Source organism: Palaemon carinicauda, chromosome 17 (assembly GCF_036898095.1).
Source record: "Palaemon carinicauda isolate YSFRI2023 chromosome 17, ASM3689809v2, whole genome shotgun sequence".
In the NCBI taxonomy this organism is placed as follows: domain Eukaryota; kingdom Metazoa; phylum Arthropoda; class Malacostraca; order Decapoda; family Palaemonidae; genus Palaemon; species Palaemon carinicauda.
In genome coordinates this window covers 33,665,782-33,680,781 of record NC_090741.1, presented here as the reverse complement: position 1 = coordinate 33,680,781, position 15,000 = coordinate 33,665,782, and the positions used below count along the sequence as shown (strand labels likewise).

The window sequence follows — 15,000 nt, the reverse complement described above, 5'->3', positions numbered from 1 at the left end:
TTCTCTTATTTCCAATATCAATTATTTCTGTCGTTATTCGAATGTGACTGAAATAACTGAATTCAGTTCTAACTTAGAATTAGTACAATGAAAACATAATATCGTTTATAAATGAGAACTTCTTTATAATGAGATAGCTGGCATTATGACAACCCAGGCTCTTGCTACAGGCAATGTTCACATAGGAAGGAGAAATGTCGATGTTGAAAATTATCCCATCATAAAAAAAATATTTGATCATTCATAATTTTTTTTAATCTATTATTTATATAAATTAATAGATGGAAATAAAATATTTTTACATACAGAAATTTATACGTTTAGATGTTTATATGAAAAAATTCCATAGGAAGAGATCGCTGATTCAATCTTATACTTTTAAAAAGAAATGAAAACACTGTATACCTATATATTCCTTAGGGCTAAAAGTGAAGTTTCATCAAGTGTTTAATTGGACAGACGAACGCACAAACAAAACTATTCAGATGGAAAGGGTAATTTTGAATGGAAGTTAAGCTTATGATATTGGGACTTCACTCATGTTAAAAAAAACCATAGAATTCAGATGAAGTTGAAGTCCTGCCAATCCTTTCTTCTCTCTGTTTACACAAGAGCGTTTTTATATGTAGGCCTACTTAGTCACCAGCTGTAACAAACACTCTAAGAAGATTTTGACCGATAGACGACTAATAGCTATTATTCCCTGGAGGAGTTTAAATAAATGGTATAAATAGAGATGATAAAAAGAGAAAAGGTAAAGGATAAAGATAACGAAAAGGGAAAGGCTGGACAACCTTCGATACCCGGAAAGTCTGAGAGGAATTTTAATTCGGAGCCAATCCTTTTGAGCCTTTAATTTATCCCACATAAAATTATTCTGTTACGATAATTGTTTTTTTACTTTATTCTTTTCAGTCTTACACTATTTCTCCATTCCTTCCTCCTTTCTTTAATCTTGCTTTCCAAAATCTTCACTTTCAGTAGCAAGTAAAGAAATTAGAGCTTCGGTTGAAGTTGTTGAATGGAAAATACCACCAATGTTTAGAGCAGGAATATTGGTATTAAAAGACTTCTCTTTTATAAAATGCAATCTTAATTAACTTGTGTTTCCAAGAACATTTATATAAAATATCAACATTTGTATTCATAAACAATATTTGTAGGTTAAAATTAGTCCAAAGGGACTAAGAGAAACAATTTGGTTGGGTGGAGTCACGTACACATATCAGTGGATTTGTGATCTTGAGCCCAATATCAATTATTTCTATTTCTTTAATTTTATTTGATTGAAATAACGGAATCAAGTTTATCCTAAGAATTCACAACAATGAAAACATCATAATGTTTAGGAATGTGTTCTTTAGGAATAGGATTTTTGGCCTGATGACATCACAGGCTCTTTGTACCTTTTAAGCCATAACACTAATGATTTATTTGATAAAAAAAAAAATCATTTAAAATTTTCATGTGGTTACAATTTAGATGTTCTTGATATTTCAAGAACATCTTAATTGATAATTATCGACTCTTATCAAATATTATAAATATATCAAATAAATGAATAAACTTTGCATAAAATATTGAAGCTTGTTGATATGGAAAAGATTTTGTGATGAGTAATGGCAGTGATGTCTGCAGAGGCCTGGATAACCTAAAGTTAAGAGGCTCGGGTTTCCGAGAGTCCTGCTTCGGGTCAAGCCCCAAGAAATCGACTCCGTTGAGGATCCTTCCTCTTGGGTGTCTTCCGATTCAGGACTACCTCTCGGTTTGGGGTTCCCAGACAGGACAGGATAGAAAGAGAGTATCCTGTCACTGACGTCCCCCGGTTATCCAGCAAAACAGCAACAGGCTTTCTTTGGTCTGGTGTTGAATCTCTCTCTCTCTCTCTCTCTCTCTCTCTCTCTCTCTCTCTCTCTCTCTCTCTCTCTCTCTCTCTCTTCCCATCATCAACTCTTTCTTATCCTTTTCCTTCTCCTCTACTTCATTATCATCATAACGCATGTAGACTCATTATCATTACTATAGTAATAGTCATGTTACCAGAGTAAATTTCTAATAAACAAACGCTATAAAAAATAAATTGTAAAATTTGAAATCTAAAGACTATGATCAACAGTCAATTACGCCACAGAAATGAAAACAAATATTTTAACTATTTATTTTTTAACAAAGCTCTTCAATGATTAATTCACAAATGGCCGCCCTTTTGTACTGTTCAATTGAATTCTTATCATAGTGAACCAATCAACTCGCTGTAATCTCTCTCTCTCTCTCTATCTCTCTGTCATCATCATCATCTCCCCCTACGCCTATTAACGCAAAGGGCCATGATTAGATTTCGCCAGTCGTCTCTATCTTGAGCTTTTAATTCAATACTTCTCCATTCATCATCTCCTATATCATGCTTCAAAGTCCTCAGCCATGTAGGCCTGGGTCTTACAACTCTTCTAGTGCCTTATGGAGTACAGTTAAACGTTTGGTGAACTAATCATCAATGTATTTCTTCGTAAATTGGAAAGTCATTTTCCGGTAAAAAAAATCGATCATCTACTTTAATAGTAAAATTGACAATTAATAAATTTACAGTTTATTTTTGTAAGTTTTGCACGAGACAAAATTTGGCTACAGGCAAAACTTCTTTGAGTAATCAGCAGTATGACCCTCTTTGGTCCTAGCTTGGGTGGAGTGGGGGCTTGGGCGCTGATCATATATATATATATATATATATATATATATATATATATATATATATATATATATATATATATATATATATATATAAAAGAGACAGCAGAGAACAACGACGAAAAGCCTTTCAACGAAAAGGTCAAATAGTTTCTAATGCTAAAAACATTGGTCAAAGAGCTTTTAATGTTAGAGGTAAGGCACTTAAAATAATAGTCATAGGACCTTTAATACTAGAAGTATGGCACAAAAATAGAGGTCAAAGACCGTCTAATGCTATGAGTATGGTACCTCAAAATAAGAGGTTAAAGTACCTCTAATGCTAGAGGTGTGACACCTCGAAATAAGAGGTCAAAAAACCTCCATACTAGAAGTGTGACACCTCAAAATAAGAGGTTAAAGAACCTCTAATGTTAGAAGCAAAGCAGCTCGAAATAAGAGGTCAAAGAATCTCTAATGCTAAAAGTGTGGCACCTTAAAATTGGAGGTCAAAGAAACGCTAATGATAGAAGTATGGCACATAGAAATAAGTGATCAAAGAACCTCTAATGCTAGAAGTGTGACACCTCAAAATAAGAGGTCAAAGAACCTCTAATGCTAGAAGTGTGACACCTCGAAATAAGAGGTCAAAGAACCTCCAATGCTAGAAGTGTGACACCTCAAAATAAGAGGTCAAAGAACCTCTAATGCTAGAAGTAAAGCAGCTAGAAATAAGAGGTCAAAGAACCTCTAATGCTAAAAGTATGGCACCTCAATGGCACCTAGAAATAAGAGGTCAAAGAACCTCTAATGCTAGAAGTAGGCAGCTCGAAATAAGAAGTCAAAGAACCTAATGATAGAAGTATGACACCTCGAATAAGAGGTCAAAGAACCTCTAATGCTAGAAGTATGGCACCTCAAAAAGAGAGGTCAAAGAACCTTTAATGCTAGAAGTGTGACACCTCGAAATAAGCAGTCAAAAAACCTTCTAATGCTAGAAGTATGGCACCTCAAAATAAGAGGTCTATGAAACTCTAATGCTAGAAGTAAGGAACCTGAAAATAAGAGGTAAAAACCTTTAATGCTAGAAGTATGGCACCTTGAAATAAGAGGTCAAAGATTCCCTAATGCTAGAAGTATGGCACCATAGAAATAAGAGGTAAAAAAAAACAATAATGCTAGAAGTATGGCACCTTGAAATAAGAGGTCAAAGAACCTCTGATGCTAGAAGTATGCGACCTTGAATAAGAGGTCAAAGAACCTCTGATGCTAGAAGTATGGAACCTTTGAAATAAGAGGTCAAAGAACCTCTGATGCTAGAAGTATGGAACCTTGAATAAGAGGTCAAAGAACCTCTGATGCTAGAAGTATGGAACCTTGAATAAGAGGTCAAAGAACCTCTGATGCTAGAAGTATGGAACCTTGAATAAGAGGTCAAAGAACCTCTGATGCTAGAAGTATGGAACCTTGAATAAGAGGTCAAAGAACCTCTGATGCTAGAAGTATGGAACCTTGAATAAGAGGTCAAAGAACCTCTGATGCTAGAAGTATGGAACCTTGAATAAGAGGTCAAAGAACCTCTGATGCTAGAAGTATGGAACCTTGAATAAGAGGTCAAAGAACCTCTGATGCTAGAAGTATGGAACCTTGAAATAAGAGGTCAAAGAACCTCTGATGCTAGAAGTATGGAACCTCGGAATAAGAGGTCAAAGAACCTCTGATGCTAGAAGTATGGAACCTTGTATAAGAGGTCAAAGAACCTCTGATGCTAGAAGTATGGGACCTTGAATAAGAGGTCGAAGAACCTCTGATGCTAGAAGTATGGAACCTTGAATAAGAGGTCGAAGAACCTCTGATGCTAGAAGTATGGAACCTTGTATAAGAGGTCGAAGAACCTCTGATGCTAGAAGTATGGAACCTTGTATAAGAGGTCGAAGAACCTCTGATGCTAGAAGTATGGAACCTTGTATAAGAGGTCGAAGAACCTCTGATGCTAGAAGTATGGAACCTTGTATAAGAGGTCGAAGAACCTCTGATGCTAGAAGTATGGAACCTTGTATAAGAGGTCGAAGAACCTCTGATGCTAGAAGTATGGAACCTTGTATAAGAGGTCGAAGAACCTCTGATGCTAGAAGTATGGAACCTTGAATAAGAGGTCGAAGAACCTCTGATGCTAGAAGTATGGAACCTTGTATAAGAGGTCAAAGAACCTCTGATGCTAGAAGTATGGGACCTTGAATAAGAGGTCAAAGAACCTCTGATGCCAGAAGTATGGAACCTCGAAATAAGAGGTGCTGTATGGGACCAGAAAAGCAGCCGTCAAAGTATTATTATTATTATTATTATTATTATTATTTTTTTTTTTTTTATTATTATTATTACTAGCCAAGCTACAACCCCAGTTAGAATCCATTCCAGGCAGATTCAAGACACTTTTTCTGCTTATTATTATCATCTACTACTACACCTATTGACGCAAAGGGCCTCGGTTAGATTTCACCAGTCGTCTCCATATTGAGCTTTTAAATCAATACTTCCCCATTTATTATCTCCTACTTCACGTTTCATAGTCCTCAGCCATGTAGGCCCGGGTCTTCCAGATCTCTTATTGGCTTGTGGAGCCCAGTTGAAAGTTTGGTGAATTAATCTCTCATGGGGAGTGCGAAGCGCATGCCCAAACCATCTCCATCTACCCCTCACCATGATCTCATCCACATATGGCACTCGCGTAAGCTCTCTTATAGTTTAATTTCTAATCCTGTCCTGCCAATTACCTCCCAATATTCTTCTGAGAGCTTTGTTATCAAATGAACAAAATCTGTTGGATATTGTTTCATTGTCTCACCTATGTCACTAAACTTATTATAGCCTGATTTTTATATGTAATTTCAGGCAATTTGATTTCCAAATTTTACTGAACGTATCCATTATCTGATTTGTTTTTTTCAATCTGTAATTAAACTCAAATTATAAAGGCCCTATATTAGAGATTATCGTTACTAAATATTTAAATAATTCCACCTCTTTAATTCTTTCTCCTTCCAATGATATTTCCTCTTCCCTTGCACATTCCGTTCTCATCCCCTTGTCTTTCTTCTATTTATCTTGAGTACAACCTCATGTGATATTTCATGCATTCTAGTAAGCAAATTTGCACATTCAAAATATCTAAGATATGTTTGATATGCGTGATAGACTGTGCCAAATTGTAAGGCCTTTTGAGTATGCTACATAATCTAATAATAGTAATAATAATAGTAATAGTAATAATAATAATATAACTACAAACGCACTCTGAGAGTGCAGACGTCCGCCACGGCAGCTTATTTCTAGAAACCAGATTGCCTTTCCTGGAATCAATTTAAATCATAGGCGTCTTTGAGATCTGTGTGACAACCATGTGTGAACTTGAGGTTAAGGTTAAGGTTAATTCGGTCGACCTTTTGCTCGACCTTGACCTTGAACTTTGACCTAAGGCTTTCAAAATTGCATCACTTCCACGTTTTATCATAACAATTAAACCCTGAAAGATTCACTATTCTATGAGTAGAATTATGGCCAGGAAGTTGTTCACAAACAAACAAACGGACAAACAGGGGCGAAAACATTCTCTCCTCCCAACTTCGTCGAAGGAGGTAATAATAAGAAAAATAGTAGAAGGTTATACAAGTAATGGAACGTTTGGCAAAGTCTTGATATCAATAGAATAAATAATCATAAGTGAATACTCACATCATCATAGTTCTTGAAGTGGCAATCAAGATGGCTGCCAGTAAGCCTACAGAAAGGAGAACCTTCCGTGACCTGAGCAGCTGCGATTGCCTTTGCTGACATCAGCAAAATGAGGAAAGGACTCCAAATGATGGACATGACGGACCACCTGTAAATAAAAAGAGAACTTTAGTTTTTTTTTTTCAATGCATCGATGAAGATGAACGGACAACAAAAGTGATATTTCTATTCAAGAAACTTGGAGGGTTGACGTTTGTCTGATCCAGATGGAGATATTGATTTGCCTATTAAAAGAAGATATGGGAATGAGGATGTGGTGGGTTTTGGTGATACCTTTTGCCTTATATTTTCCCTAGGTATTACATTACACCCACACACACAAAAAAACATACACACACACACTATATATGTATATATATATATATATATATATAAATATATATATATATATATATATACATACATATATGTGTGTATATATATATATATATATATATAAATATGTACATATATATTTATATATAAATGTATATATATATATATATATATATTACTTATAAATATATGTATATATACACAGAGACATTTATATATATATATATATATATATACATATATATATATATAATATTGTATATATATATGTGTGTGTGTGTGTGAATATATATATATATATATATATATATGTATATATATATATATATATATGTATATATATATATATATATATATAAGTAAATGTATAAATATACAGTATATATATATATATATATATATCACTTATAAAAATATGTATATATACACATAGATATTTATATATGAAGTGTATATATATATGTGTGTATATATATATATATATATATATGATATATATATATATATATATACATATATATTTATATATATAGGCTATATATATATATATATATATAATATATATATATATATGCAATAAAAAAATATAAACTGTGCGTAAGATATTATAAAAGAACTCTTCGAATGCATAATATAACCACACAACATTTATTCCACCTTTTTCACACTTTTCCATAAGAAAAATCCAGTCTACGAAGAATAAACCACAATTTATGAGCATCCGGCGGGACAATTTACCTCACTTTTGCAGAATTCACAACTGACAACAAGTTTGAATTTATGAAAATTTATGAAAAAAAAAAAATAGAGGAAAAAAGTATTTTTTTTCAGCGCCATTTATATTCGTTTCTTTAGGATTCATTCTAATAATAATCATCATCATCATTATTATTATTATTATTATTATTATTACCTAAGCTAGAAGCCTAGTTGGAGAAGCTAGATGTTATAAGCCCAAGGGCCCCTACAGCAAATATAACCAAGTGAGGAAAGGAAATAAGGAAAAAGACAAACTACAAGAGAAATGATGAACTATTAAAATGAAATATCTTAAGAACAGTAACAACATTAAAATATATCTTTCATATATAAACTATAAATAGAGACTTATAAGGATTTTTTCTTTTTAGTCTCTAGTTTTTGAAATAACTATTTCTCATATAATATTACAGAAAATGTTTCTTTCGTATTGTCTACATCTTTTGTTCTTGAAGTTTATATACTTCTTTTTCTAACTGGGTTATTTTTCCTTGTTGGAGCGCTTGGGCTTATAACATCCTGCTTTCCCAACTAGGGTTGTAGCTTACCTAATAATAATAATAATAATAATAATAATAATAATAATCTCATTGAACCTATTTGATACAATGGCTATAATTTCTGTCTATATTTCATGATAATCAAAATAAAAGATCAAACATTTTATCTGTTATAAAGATAACTAATAAATATTTTGATGCCTTTTTCTCTCATTATCCCTTATGCTTTGTAAATTCGTTGCTAGTCACATTGTCTGTATATCTTTATTCTTTTTATTTTCTGACTTTCTAGTTTCTACCCCTTTAGTAAATTTTTAAGCTATTTTTTTCTGTCTTTTTAAGGTATTCTAGAGCTACCTTTTCCAACCTTTAATGAATTCTAGAAATATTATTTCCACCCTTTTAATAAGCTCTACAGTTACTGTTTCCAACCTTTAATCAATTCTAGAGGTATTGTTTCCACTTTATCATTGAATTAACTATAGAGTTGCTGAATCTCTCTTCCCCTTTTAATAAAATCTGGTGCTTCTATCTCGGTTCCTTCAACAGACTAATGAGTGACTTGCTTCATCTCTTCAATCACTTCTTGGACTGCTCGTCTCTCATTAGCCTCACTCTGTCTCTCCTCCTTTTGCATTTGTTTCGTTTTCCGGAGTTTATTGTGTTTTTTCTTCTATTCCTGTTTTCTTTTCTCTCAGGTGAATTATTATAGATATATCTCTATTGGTACTATTACTGAAAACAAGTCAACATTCTTATTGTGTTGGAGCCCTTGGGTATACAGCTTCCGGCTTTTCCAACTAGGGTTGTAGCTTAACTAATAATAATAATAATAATAATAATAATAATAATAATAATAATAATAATGATAATAATAATTAGCTATTAAGGAAGTTTCGCGGAACAAAAGGTCATAAGTGAAAAGAGATTCTTTAAGGAGAAAAATTAAAGTAAAAATAATATAAATAAGTATATAAGATTAAACAATAACCACAAACCTAAGTCAAAATAAGCATAGAAAAAACAAAATGTTCGTGAAACAAAAACGAAATTCGCTCATTGAGTTTCTGGATGAAAAAATGGTTTGTAAAATTCTTCCTAATCTCCGCGCAACATTTTTACTTATTAAGCAATGGTCGTTGTCAACGTTTTCCAGATATTTTAACTTGATGTTTTTTTTTTTTTTCCCAGTTACAAACTGCATTTTCAGTTTCATTTTCATTCCATTGTGAAATGTTAGTGTTTCATCTTCCTTGTGGGAGCAGGATGAGTGGTTATGCATGTTTTTTTTTCATTGTCTGTTTACTTTTACAACCAAGGAAATCTAGAGTTGCCATTTCTCAATTTTCCCTCCAGTGAATATCATATTTCTTTATCATTAGTTTGGTAATTCAATCCATTCGTCTTTTGTTTAACCTATCTGTAATAATGCAGCACCAAGGGACTTACGAATAGAAGACAAAGGGAGAATAAATGAGAAAAACTTTCAGGATTTGCGAATGGAATTGAGAAGGGTATGGTGTTTTTATCAAAAGTGATTCACAAATTCCATATTGGTAAATGGCAGGAGAGGATTAGAAATTACATTATAAGAGAGATTATGCGAGTGTGTCATATGTGGATGAGATCAAGGTGAGAGATTAGTTCACCAAAATTTCAACTGAGCTCCACTAGGTACTAGAAGAGTTGGAAGACCCAGGCCTACATGGCTGAGGACTATGAAGCGTGAAGTATGAGAGGATGAATAGAGAAGTATTGATTCAAAAGCTCAAGATAGAGATGACTGGCTTATTTTCCCGTTACTTACACATATTCCATAGAATACCCTCCAAACTCCCATAGAACAACAACCAAAGTTGATGGCAACACAAACAACCGATCTCAAGGAAACTTTCCCCCAAGAAAGTTGACCTGACTGTTGTTGACCTTTGCTCTTCAACACCTCGAATCCAAATCGTTATTTACCTGTCGAAGAGACACCTGGAGTCAACACGGGACAAGTTCGCCAGAGTAAAGAGACGAGAGAGGAAGGTCTCTCTCTCTCTCTCTCTCTCTCTCTCTCTCTCTCTCTCTCTCTCTCATTTTAATTTGGGAAGAGTAAGAATGATGATAGAATTGTGAGAGATGATAAGGTGAAGGGGCTGTTTATTAAGGTGAATAATATTCCAAATTCAATGGATTGAATGTTTAGCAGCTAGATATATATATATATATATATATAAATATACATATATATATATATATATATACATATATATATATATATATATATACATATATATATATATATATATATGTATATATATACATATATATATAGTATATATATATATATATATATAAACAACAAATGCACCAGTTTCTCTTCCATTGCAGGACAAAGGCCTCACACATATCCTTATTCATGTCTGGGGTCTGGCCAGTTTTCATCACCACGGCCAGTGCGGATTGGTGATGGTAGGAGACTTTAGTATGATCGCTCACAGCAAACCAACCTAGTGAGGTTGGCCCTGACCTAATAATAATAATAATAATAATAATAATAATAATAATAATAATAATAATAATAACAGTCAACATCTCGACATCATGTTTTAGGAACCTGTTTTTACTGAAATAAACAAATTCTCCTTCTTCAATGAAATTCAAACCCACAATGGTTATAAATTCTATTGCAACGCTAACCCAGTAAGTCATCCTTTTTATCAGCCTTACTTACCCTTAATCATTAGGTGAAGAATTCTCACTATTTCTCTTTTTATCTTCAAAGGATCAATTAAACTTAAAATTTCATGTGGAACTAAGTATATTCCAGATCAGGCCCTGCTCGGTCCATTTTACCCAGAATAATATGTATTATAAGAAATAATTGTATTTTCTTTTCCTTTTCAAGGCGGTAATTACACACATCTATTATCTATCAATCTCTAACCTTACTCCTGATTGGCCAATGCATTTGATCTGTAACCTCTGTTTGGCCAATCATGATGAACTTCAATGTCATTGGCTGAGAACATTTATCATAAATCTAACCAGTTAAAAGATTCTTCTGGTCACTTCACAAAGAACGAAAGAATACGAGAACTCGTGTTTTTAAACTTTTCCAATTTTTCCACATTGAAACAATTAACGTTACCTGAATCAAATATGCTTTTTGTAGGAGTCTGACAAAGGCAAAGTTTATGAAAAGCATCAGTTTCATATGTCCTGTTGCCTTTGAAAAAATCTGCGACGTAAAAGAAATGGTTTTCTGTCTGCATATCCAGCGTGGAAACCATTAGGTCAAACTAAAGATGATGGATGAGTCATGTCAGCAACAAAAATAAAAGTTTCAGAAGGTACCCCATCCTTGCCCTTGCATGAGGCTGATCCACACAAGATTTTTTAATGAAGCACTTTCCCTCCCGGCTGCAGTAAATACAAAATTTCCTGTTCCTAATCTAAAATGGGCTTCTCTTACCCAGAGGAATAAAAAAAATGACAAAAAGCTTGACTTTATCAACGGTACTTTCACCAAAAACAAAATGATTTCGATTGTATCATTCTGAAGGGAATATGTCCTTGTCTGATCTGACCAGGTAAATACATACTGAAAAAAAAACTGTTCTCTACCCACGGTAGGCCCAGAGAGGGACGGGCAATGGTTGCAGTTGACTCCTTAGGCAGATCCAGGCTGACAACACTGTTATGAACTAACTAGCCACAAACACACATTGCAAGTCAGGGTCGTTTGAAAAAGACTTTAACAACCATATCACAATTCAATGTACAAAAGGTAGTGTTGCTTCATTGTTATATTTATGCATATTTCGTAATTCCTTACACGCGCGCACGCACACACACCTATCTATCAATCTATCTATCTAATATATGTGTGTCTATACTTATCTATATATATATATATATATATATATACACGCAACCATACACACACAATGCCACTGTTTTTAAGAAAAAAATGTACTTAATCAGATGGTCCTAACGGTATTAACTTATGCACTAAAAACTTAGAGCCTTACTAAAGCTTTAGAACATAGGCTAGTCACAACTCAAAGAGCTATTGGAAGAATAATGATGGGAATAACAATAAGAGACAGAAATGCAACATGGATAGGAGAGCAAACTAAAGTAGAGGATATTCTAACAACTTGTAAGAAAAATAAATTGACATGGGCAGGACATTTAATGAAAATGACAGACAATAGATGGACATTAATTGAAAGACCATAAATAGACAGGAGTGGATGGACATGTCTGAGACCTCTGTGCTGCATATGTTAGAAATAATAATAAATACAGCTTCTTTTTTATTGTATTTTTGGGCTTCGAAAACAAAGGATTTTTCCTTCACCGTCTCTGATCAATGATTTTTTTTTTATTTGGAAACATCCTTTTGCCAACCCACACATGAAACATATATATATATATATATATATATATATATATATTCAATTTTTGAGCTCTTTGAAGCAAAAAATATTTTCAGATTATTCTAGAATGTTCTAGATTACTCCTGCGAGCGTCTTTGCTTCTGAGCTTCCTCTCAACTTTCTTTCTATTCATTTCAATTTACTTTAGGTTTTCTTTGAGCAAACCTCTCTTTATTCTCCATTTAAGATGAGTCACTTTCTTAAGAGTCACAAACCTGATTATCTTAATATCACCTAATTACCTTTATGAAATATTCATAGAATTTAAGAAATATAAAAATAATTATGAAATTTTACTCATTACACTATAGCCTACTCAATTCTTTTAATGCGCATTAGCACTGAATAGCAGGGGTGCCCTTTTAGCTCGGAAAAGTTTCCTACTAGCTGATTGGTAGGACAAAATAATCCTAACCAATCAGCTAGTAGGAAATGTTTCCGAGCTAAAAGGATACACTTAATGTTTCTAATACATCATATCTCCTTGATCCTTCCCACCTATTTCTTGGTCATTCTACAAAGGGCAATGTAGACTAACTTGAGTGAAATCCTAATTTTCATTTCAACTTTTATCCTAACCTAACATAACATAACCTATCCTAACGTAATATATCTAAGATCATTCAACCTTCATCCGTAATGTCTCCTGTTTCTTTGCTATTTTCATTTATTTGTGTTGTGACAACCAAATTTGTGACCATTTACTAATAATAAGCTCGCAGATATCCATTTACGTCCCAATACTCGAATTATTGATCTTTGGAGTCTTGGAACCTATAATAATGTAATTTTCAAAATCCTGTCTATCCTATGCAATAAAGTATAGCAAACATTTATGCACATGATCGATGGATGAGGAAAACAAAAAATAATAAATGCTATTTTAAAAACATGTCTATATTTTCCTTCCCTCTCGGTTCACCAATAACATGTAAACTTAAAAGATTATTTTTATTGTTCTTCCCTTGATATATCTGCTACGCAAACAACACCAATGCAAACAAAAGGATAACCAACAGCTTCTTTCCACCATCAGGTCTCAAATATCTTAAGGAATCACCCCAGAGACCAAACTGGGCCAACTCCTTTGGCAGAGACACCACCAATCTGCGTACAAGGATGAGAAAACACGGGAGGCAGCCACTGCTGTTACGAGTCGTGTTCATTTAAACTTTCAGTGTTGCCACAAGTTTGCCACGAGACTTCCAACATTACCGGACGGGCAAAGTTGGAAAATAAATGTTTCTAACTGCTGCTGCTGTGACGCTACACAACCAGCTGCCACTTGAAGGGGTCCGAAGAAAAATAATGGAACTAGAAATCTTTGGATAGGAAAAAAGGGGAGGAAAGGAGAAACTTATTTTTAAGTTTACCGAACGCTGCTGTATTTCCCTTCGGTCTGTGAGAGCAGGTTTAGTCACCTCTTTCATCCTCGCGTTTCTGGTAACACTGCGTACTCTTGCGTCAGCAGGTTTCTTCTTCCTCTTCTTCTTCAACTTCTTCTTCTCTTCCATTGCCAATTAGAGCTGAAGGCCTCTGAGGATTTTCCCAAAGTTTTCTTTTTTCTCGCTTATACTTTTTTCCCTCTATAAACATTTCTTCTATAAACCCGTTTCTTTGACAGCAAACTGCGTGGACTAAGCCGGAGTAATAAAATGCATCATTATCCTATCCGAAAAGAGGGAAGGTTTTCCTCTACTGTGGCAGACAGAGACTCTCCTTCATATTTTCTAAGTGGCTTTTAATATATCTTGGACGTCGCCTGGCAGAACTCCAATGATCATTTTAGGACTCACACACGCAGCAACAAAAGAAGTCAGAGAATCTAAACTTGAACTATACGTGAAGTTTAGAGACATTAATTGACCGGCGAGGAAAAAAAAAATAGGATATAAAATCGCCTTTACTTGCCACAGGACTTTTCCATTTGCATTTTTTTTTATGATAGCGTCCCTTCTCTGATGGAACTGAAGTAAGTTACTAAGAGAAATGGTTAGGTAATATTACACCGATATCATATACAACTGTAGTCAAACTTTTCATATACTCCAGAAATTAATTTAATAAGAATACTATAAAATACGGCATTATAAAGCATGTAATACACTTTATAGAAAATTAATATCAATGTCAAAATAAAAGCATTTATAATCCGAGTCGTAGGAAAGACACAGCAATGAATTGGTCTATAACTGATCCTGGAAATGAAACAGCAGATAAAGGGAACTTTATCAGGGAAAATTGCAGGTGAAGGGGGTCAAGAGGTGGGGTAGATTGTAAGGGGGGTCTAGAAGTGGGGTAGATTGTAGGGGGGGGTCAAGGAGTGGGGTAGATTGTGGAGGGGAAGCTGGGGTAAGATATTACCAATCAGAGGATGAAAGAGTTGTGGAAGTTCTGGGAGGGGGGAAGAAATGGAAAAAAAAGAAGGAAGACGATGAAAGAAAAAAGTAAAGAGGAATCAAAGAGAGAGAAAGAATGATGGTGGAAATAGACGAGATTGTAAAAATTGCTAATAAAAGGAAGATGTTAAAAAGAAAATA

General features: G+C 33.9%; 1 long non-coding RNA gene across 1 annotated transcript in view; it reads right to left on the bottom strand.

Annotated features, from left to right (window-relative positions):
- The window catches only part of LOC137656022 (uncharacterized), a 110,514-nt gene that overhangs the window by 18,467 nt on the left and 77,047 nt on the right, over positions 1–15,000 (bottom strand). The window contains exon 2 of the long non-coding RNA XR_011046913.1: positions 6,397–6,544. This is a non-coding gene — a long non-coding RNA (uncharacterized lncRNA). The remainder of the gene's footprint in view (positions 1–6,396; positions 6,545–15,000) is intronic.